Source organism: Capsicum annuum, chromosome 10 (assembly GCF_002878395.1).
Source record: "Capsicum annuum cultivar UCD-10X-F1 chromosome 10, UCD10Xv1.1, whole genome shotgun sequence".
Taxonomy (NCBI): Eukaryota; Viridiplantae; Streptophyta; class Magnoliopsida; order Solanales; family Solanaceae; genus Capsicum; species Capsicum annuum.
The window spans coordinates 53985289-53993846 of record NC_061120.1 but is presented as its reverse complement, the minus strand read 5'-3'; the positions used below and the strand labels follow the sequence as shown (position 1 = coordinate 53993846).

Here is an 8558-nt window from a genome sequence, read left to right as displayed (position 1 = left end):
TCTCTTTGGGGATCAAGCTCATGAAGACCCAAACTTGCATTTCAAGAATTTTGTAAAAGTGTATACCACTTTGGATATTGCTCACATATCACAAAAGTCCATTTAGTTGAACCTCTTTCCACTTCTCTAATGGGTAAGGTAGTGTTGTGGCTAAGATCTCTTCTCACTGGGTCCATCACATCGTGGGACGAAATTATCGATGCTTTCTTTGATCGATACTTCCCACTATCAAAGATGTTGCAATTGAGAGATAAAATTACAAATTTTCATCAATTAAATGGAAAACCTTTATATGAGGTGTGAGAGAAATTTAATGGAAAGATTTTGCAATGCCCCAACCACGAGGTCCTAGAGAAGATGCTTCTCCAAATAATCTATCAAGATTTGGATTAATTAAACAAAATCATGGAGGATAATGCGGCCGGTGGGTTACTTATGAAGTTGTCATATAACGTGGCTTCAAACTTTCTTAAGGAAGTCACAAAATAAAATAGGGGGTGGCATACTCAAGACACCTAGGTAGCTAAAGGATCCCTTATAACCTCTTATGTTGACAAAGAGCAAAGAATGAAAGATGAAGAGAGGGAGGAGAAAATGGCCAAGATGATAACACAATTGGAACTCCTTACAAAGCATGTGATGGTGCACCCGTAAAAATAGTAAATGTCGTCATATATAAGGGATATTATGAAGAAGAAAACAAGAGGCTTGATGAATAAATTAGATACTTGGGTAACTATTTAGGGGTTCCCGCCTAGCCTACCAAAGGCTAGATGGGAACTAAGGTTGGACCCACCGTCAAAGAGAATGGGAATGGCGTGATAGGGAAAGAAATCTTGATTGGAGGGAAAATCAAAAAGAGTATGATAGATATGTGCCCCCTATGACCAAGTAAGGAACAAAGAGTCAAATCCCATTGATATCAAAAAAATTCAAGACCAAGGACGTGTTATCAAGAATCTTGATAAGTGTGGAGGGGACAGACAAGATGGTTTGAGAATTAAAAGGAAAATTTTTGCAAATTATTAAAATGGTTAAATCATGCTCGGCCTCAATCAAAAAATTGGATAATCAAATTGGCTAAATCTCCACTCAACTTAATGTTAGAAAAAAAGGGGGCCTTCTTACTAATACCATTGTGAATATAAAAAATGATGCCCATGTATATGAAATAGTTACTAGGAGTAGAAAAACCCTCATTGATCATGTGGTTGAAGTTGAAAAATGATACCAACGGTGAAAAAACAAATGTGAAGAAGAATCTTATGGTTGATTCAAATGAGGAGGCTCCAAAGTCTCAAGAAAGGGATGAAAAATAACCAATGATAATTGAATAGATGATTGATGAGGAGGGAGATCCTCAGGTAGTTGAGAATGATGATCCTCAAAGTGATCATTTTATTACCATGAAGGTTCCTCTTCCATTCCCTCAAAGAATCAAGAAAAGGGAGGATAATGAAAAATTCAAGACGTTCCTTACTAAGCTCAGTAATCTTTGTATTAATATTCCATTGATAGAGGCCATTCAAGAGATTTAACGATATGATAAGACAATGACGAAGTTGATGTTAAAGAAACATCTGGTTAATGGTGAAACCATTGAAGTTACTCATAAGTGCAGCGCTATCATGACTAGTTCTACAACGGAAAAAATAGGATCTCGAGGCCTATACAATCCCTTGCACCATAGGAACACGCAATTTCGAGAAATCCTTGTATGACCTTTGTTCAAACATTAATCTCATTCCATATGTAATATATCAGAGACTTGGTTTGGGCACTCCTACTCCAACAAGAATGAGGTTATTAATATCGGACTGGACAGTTGAAGTTTTGTTTAATTTTTTGGTAAATATGGATTGCTTTATTATTCAAGCAGACCTTGTTGTGCTTAATTATGAAATCGACCCATAGATACCTATTATTCTTGGGAGACCTTTACTTGCAACCAAAAAAGAAATTGTTTATATGGAGAAAGGGGAAATGAAATTTTGGGTCTAAGATGATGAAGTGTCCTTTTAAGTTTGTAAAATCGAGAAACAACCCATGGAACTACAAGTGGTGTTCATCATTGATGTAGTTTACATGGAGGTGAATGATGGGTCCTTCGAGAATCCAACTTTAAAGTTGAATAATGTCATCCTGCGATGATAAATTAGGCGCTAGGTGGGAGGCAACCTAGCAATGCCATGAAAGTGAATCATATCCTTTGAATTTCTATAGTTAGAGTAGGTTTCATTTTTGTTTATGATTAATCCATGGAATTGTAGTGTTATGAGGTGTTTTTAATGAGGTTGAGAAAGGGGAAATGTGGTGCATTTGAGTAATGGGTTGAATAGTTGAAAAAGAGGAGCAAAAATAGCCCTCGGTTGTTGCGATCGTGATGGAATAGGATTCATGATTGCAATGAAATGGATTTCTTGATCGTGGTCCCCCAATCGTAATCGTAGTTGAAGCTAGTTAAATACTAAACAGTCGACCAAATTCCCCCCCCCCCCACTCCTTTCAAACTTTTTCTTAATTTGCACCTGCTTTTGATCATATTTTGAGCATCCAATTTTGCATTGTATCCCTCTTTGTATTTCTTAACTAGTATGTGCTTCAAGTTCTCTTGTTATGCATATAAGTAGGCCTTAGAACTCATGGCTTAGGAATGACCTAAAACTATGATTTGCATGCTAAATCTTGGTATAAATTGTGCTTCTTTGGTGTGGTTAGATGTTGTTGGTGGTGCGAACATACTTGGGGAAGTCTTAAGTATCAAAAATTTTCCAAAATGATAGAAATAGAATATGCAGACCAAGTCTTCGATTAAACGCTCGATTGAAGTTCTTACTAGTTTACCCATGTTCTAAGGGCATGATCGAACATCTAGGGGCTAAGTTACATATTCATAATGTAAAATATTTGATTTGGAACACAAATGATCATTGAAATTGGAAGTTTAGAAGTATGAGAAGTTGGATTAGACGTGCCTCAATTATCGTAATTACGATTTGAGGGTCGCAATTGCAAACTTATTATCGTGATCACGATAACTTAGACCAAAATCCTAATTGTTCATAGGAATCGCGATTGCAATGCAGATATACCATGATTGTGATAATCGAGACCAGTCTAATAGACTGGTCAAAATCTTATATTTTTTAAGCCTACACATGTCCCATAAGCCCTTCCTTCATTTCAATCAAGTTAAATAGCACATATTCCTCATGTTTTCCTTATGAAATAATGCCTTGTATGTGAATTCATGGTACTAAATGGAATCCTATGATAATTACCACTTCATGGCCTTGGAATGTGAGATGACATATTATGAGGACCATATGAGAAAGAAGTTGCTACCCGAGAAAGGGATCTCACTAGAGAAGGTGACCAAAGAACTCTTGATCTTCTATGAGAGGCTAGAGGCCACAGGATGGATATGATTTGCCTCGCAACCATGTTTGGCATATGAGCATCGGGTGAGGGAGTTCTACATGAATCTCATCTTCGTAGATCTCTTTGACCCTAACTCGATGATAAAAATCAGAAGAAAGGAGGTTCATTTTAGGGCTGAGCAGATTAATGGAGTTTATGGGTTGTGAATTTAGACATGAGGGACTACGAGTCCAAGGATTTTTCTCCTGGGAGCTTGCTAGTTAAGCATTTATGCCTGAGGAGGGAGGTCCTATCGGCCACCAGTAAGACTAGGATACTGATGAGTGACTTCACTACCAAAGCAAGGATCTGGCTAACCATTATTTGTAGCAGAGTCTCCCCATACACCAACCTAATAAATGTCCCAACTATGCATGCTCAGATGATGGCCTGTCTCTTGGACAATATTCCTCTAAATATTAGTCGGTATGTGCTCATGGAGATTCGGGATTATGGGAACAAAGGAGGACCCCTACCTTTCTTTCCATCATTAATCACTCAGAAGTGTATGCGAGCCAGGTTTGATGTGATCCCAAAAGATATTTGGGTCTCTCACAAGACTCCCATTTACCTACTGAAGATCCAAGGATAGAGATCTCTTAGGAAGAGCAAAAAGAGAAAGGTTGACTTGGGAAGGTTCATAGAGAATGATATAAATTCATACAGACCATCCATAGTAGGTCTGATTGATGACATCTCAGTCAAGATGAGAGTGATCAAGGAGATAGTGTCCAATCTCCCTCAGGGGCTAGGAGAGTCGCCCACAACCCGTCACTCCTATATTACTCAGTCTAATTATGAGAAGTCCATAGAGGACCAAAAAAAGTAGGGAGCCACTATTTATAGCCTTGACAGGGCCTACTAATCTTTAGTACATTCTCACAGGAATCTTAGGTACTAGAATAAGAAGATGAAGAAGAGGGAGAAGAAAAGAGAAAACTTTTTCTAGAAGATGTGGAAGGGGGTGAAGGGCCTTTGGAAGGGCCTTTGGAAGTCCTAAAACCTAGAGACAGACTTTCTTCTCCTAGAGATCATAGTGATGATGAGGCCCCAACTGAGTGGTAAGGCTTAGATAATACTAGAGATGATGCTGAGACTGAGGGTGACAATAGTTCTTGATGCAGTTATAGGGAGCACCCTTTACTCTCTTTAGGCTTTCTTGATTATGCAGTGAGGTTACTGCAAGCATTTTAGTTAGGGGTACCTATATCCATATTCATTTATTTTTCCTTTGTCGGTATTATTGAGATGTTTATTAGATGTTTGATGCTGCTTTGGATAATTTTTATTTTGGGGTGTAATAATTGGGCACCCCGATGGTGCCTACATTTCATGGATTAATTAATTATTTCATTCTTAGTTTTTTATTTCATCTTTATCTTGTTTATGATGATACTGGATGAGACCTTACCTATGATAGATTGAGTGAGGACATTCGTAAGGGAAAATCGTTGTGATTGGTTTGTGATCCATATATGCAAGGAAAGTCTAAGTACCCATAGCATTGGAATTTTGGGATCTCCCTTATACCTATGGTGAATTTTGAGTAGCCATATGGTTTTCCCTTATGAAAATCAGAATGTGAGATGATGACTTGGTTTGGTGCCATTAATACAAAATTTTGCATAGAGTAAATGCGAAGCAAACACCCCTTCCATCCAAAAAAATTTTGAAAACCAAGGGCATAGACGTAAATAATTTGGTAATAATACTTTACCTCTTTTTGTGACTCTAAAGTTCTTAATTTGTTGTATTTGGTAAATACTCCTTGTTGTATCTAGTAGGAGGTGCAATTGAGCCTTCTTGAAAAGTTTGCATGCCATGTGCGGTAAGTGTAGTTGTTTAACTCTCATGCATACTTGTATTATCTAAAAATTGCCTCATTAGTCTCTCAAGGCTAATAATTATTACTCTTGGTTAGTGAAGTGATCTTAGGCCTTCTTTGTGAAAATAGGAACCCACTTTAGGCTAAATAGCTAGCCCATACATAGAATAGTATCCTAAGTTAGCATTTTGAGCCTTTAATCCTTTCTTTGGCAACCACATTACAAGCCTTAAACCATTTAAAGTTTTTTTCACTTTTGATCCCTACCCCTCCTTGAACTTGTAACATAAAACTTGAGGCCAAATGCCTAAGTTGGGGGTGGTAAGTTTAGAAGAGATAACCTTGGGCTATAATAATGTAAGTGGGGGCATATAAACTAAGAAAACAGAGAGTGAAAAAGTAAAAAAGAAAGGAATCACCAAAAGAAGGAATAACATAGATTTCAGATGAAATAGTCAATAAGAGAATGATTTCAAAAAGATAGGTAAATCAAGGTAGCGAAAGTAGGCATATGTGAATTTTTGAAAAAAAATGAAGGGGTCCATGGTCAAAAGTTGGGTTGAATAGGGTGGTGTAGATGTTTAAGACTGGTGTAGTCACTTTTTTCCTAAATGATATCATTCCCTTCCCCCAAACCTACGTTATAATCTTAAAAACTCCTTCAAGATCTCCAACAAAGTGTATTCATAGTAATGGCGATTGAAAATAAGGGCAAGCATATAGTATGGTACTTGTTAGCATTAAGACAGTCTTTATGAGTGAGCGTATTTTGCACTTAAATCCCTTGTTTCATAATAGATAATTTAGTGTATGGGATTCCTTTCTTGTGAGGAGGCATATAGACAAATTGAGGCAGGTGAAATTGTCATGTTCTAAAAAATGAAGAAAAAAGAGTATAGTGGAGTTACTATCGACAGAGAGTCAGATCTAAAGAGTTAGTGATTTTTATATTATTGTTCTTTAAAGTCTTTTGCATCATTGAATTTTATTTATTGTTTAAGAAAGCCGTGAGAATAGCTCTGCTCATGTTTGAGAGCTACTTGTTGGTGTTAATCAAGGTCAAAGTCATTGTGATCATTTGGTTGCATAAATGGGCTTACAATAGGATAGTCTCATTTAGTAAGAAGTAGTGTTACTTGAGGACAAACAAAGGTTTAAGTTGAGGGTGTTGATGAGTGGTAAATTTACCACTCATTTAAATCCAAATTCGTACACACTAATATGGTTAAATTATGTTAATGAGACAAATTTATCATTTAAATGCACTAAAAATTTATCATTTAAATGCACTAATTCCCATGTTTCGCAGGCATACAGGTGAAGTGAGCTAAAAAGGGATAAAAATGGAAGAGAAGTGCAAAAGATGGAAAAGTCAGAGCAGGATCTGACCCTCAATTAGTGTGATCACGGTCTGAGGGTCATAATTGCGAAAAGGCAAGATCAGTCACGGTGGCCATTGCGATGGACTCACTGCAATTGTGGGAGCCATAATCACTATCAAGCAATAGTGATTGTGATCGCATGGACAAATGCACAGGGGCAGTTTTGTAATTGCAAGTAGATGAATCCCAAATTCTCGATAGGGCAGAAAACCCTTTCACTTTTAGCTATCACCATCTAGAATTCTTAGTTTTTGGATCTGTATAAATCCGACTAAATTGGGCAAAATTTCTGAGGTTTTCAAATTGAGTTTAGTTGTTATTGAAGTCAAATTGGAGGATACTTTTGCTTGCATCTTCAATGGAAGAATTGAATGATAGTTTTGGTATATTCCTTTTCTTTAACTTCATGAGTAGCTAAAAAATTATCTTGAGATTATGTTGGAATAGGGTGCAAATATATGTGGGTTTTGATTATCAGTGTAGATTATTGGTTAATGATGTTGGGTTTTACTAATACTTGCTTGTTGAATTAGAATTTGTGGGTGAAAACTCTAAATTCAAAAAATCCCACATCATCCTTAAAAGGGGAATATGGGTATGATTTTAGATCGTACATCATCCTTGAAAGAGGTATATGGGTGACAAGATATTACTGAACAATAATTAGATGTTAGCTTATTCCTTTTCATTGTCTTAGAAATAAGGGTGGATTTTGAATTTGCTATGTCTTGGGTATTTTTCTAGAAATAGGGATGCCCAATTGAGGTTTTGGGTGGATTTGTTGGTCATACCCATGAGATATCCAAAAGGGTCCATGGGTGACAATTTTGGTGTTTCATTGAAAAACTAGCATCAAAACCCCTAACCTAGCCTACATATATAGTCATTAACTAGAGTTTGCATTTGATTATCATGAACCCATGCACTATTTGCCCCTAGGAAAATATAATCCCTAGACTTTTCTCATATTGGTATCTTATCTATAATTGATGATCTTAATTGATAGTTTTAGCGGATTTGGTTAAAACAATCTTACAAACCATAACCCCCCCCCCCATTTTAATTTATCCATTCCACTATATTTACATTATGGGTATATACTTAATAGCTTTCAACACCCATAGGATTTGAATACTACTTACTCTCCTCATGGATTTTACCCCAAATCACATTGGGTTATTATATTTAACAACGATTGCCTTGCCTATAATTTAGGGTGTAAGTTTAGTGTATCAGGCTTTCTCTTTATTATTGACATTGACTTGGATATTATGATGATATAAAGATACCCGGCAAGGCCGAAGGATGTTATAATGATATGATAATACCCAAAAAGGCCGGAGGATGTTATGATTATGTGATGATACCCGAAAATGCTAGAGTATATTTTGATTATTATATTGATACCCGACAAGGCCGGGGAATGATTATATTGATGTGCCTATGTGTACATCTACCGGTTCGAGTCTAGCTAGTGCTAGTTATGGAAATGATATATGTATATAATTATGATGACAATTACGATGGAATAGATTATGATGATAATATTGGGGTATTGATTTTGTACCTTGCATTCATTTATTTATGCGCATCGCCTATCACCAATATGCACCTATATCTATTAGCCGGTATGGGACAGTTGCATAGAAATAGGTGATGACTATGCCTTATGTTGTGGTATGTTGATTAAACCTTGTGAGCCTTGGGTGGTGGAGGCACGCATAAGCGTAAATAGGTATTTAGTTATCTGAAATATCTAGTTACTCAAGCTATTATTGATACTGTTATTATTATTGTTATGATCACTGTTATTATTATTGTTATGATCATTCTTATGTCTATCTTATGTCAGATTGGTCATTGATTTGGTATCGAGATTTTTTGTATGATTATGGCCTCTTCTATTTGACAAATTCATTATTGTGCATGAT

At 36.4% G+C, this 8558-nt stretch overlaps 1 non-coding gene across 1 annotated transcript; it reads right to left on the bottom strand.

Annotated features, from left to right (window-relative positions):
• Positions 1-241: 241 nt before the first annotated feature.
• On the bottom strand, positions 242-347 carry LOC124888281. The gene has a single exon (XR_007046410.1). It is a non-coding gene; the product is annotated as a small nucleolar RNA R71 (small nucleolar RNA).
• Positions 348-8558: the final 8211 nt, after the last annotated feature.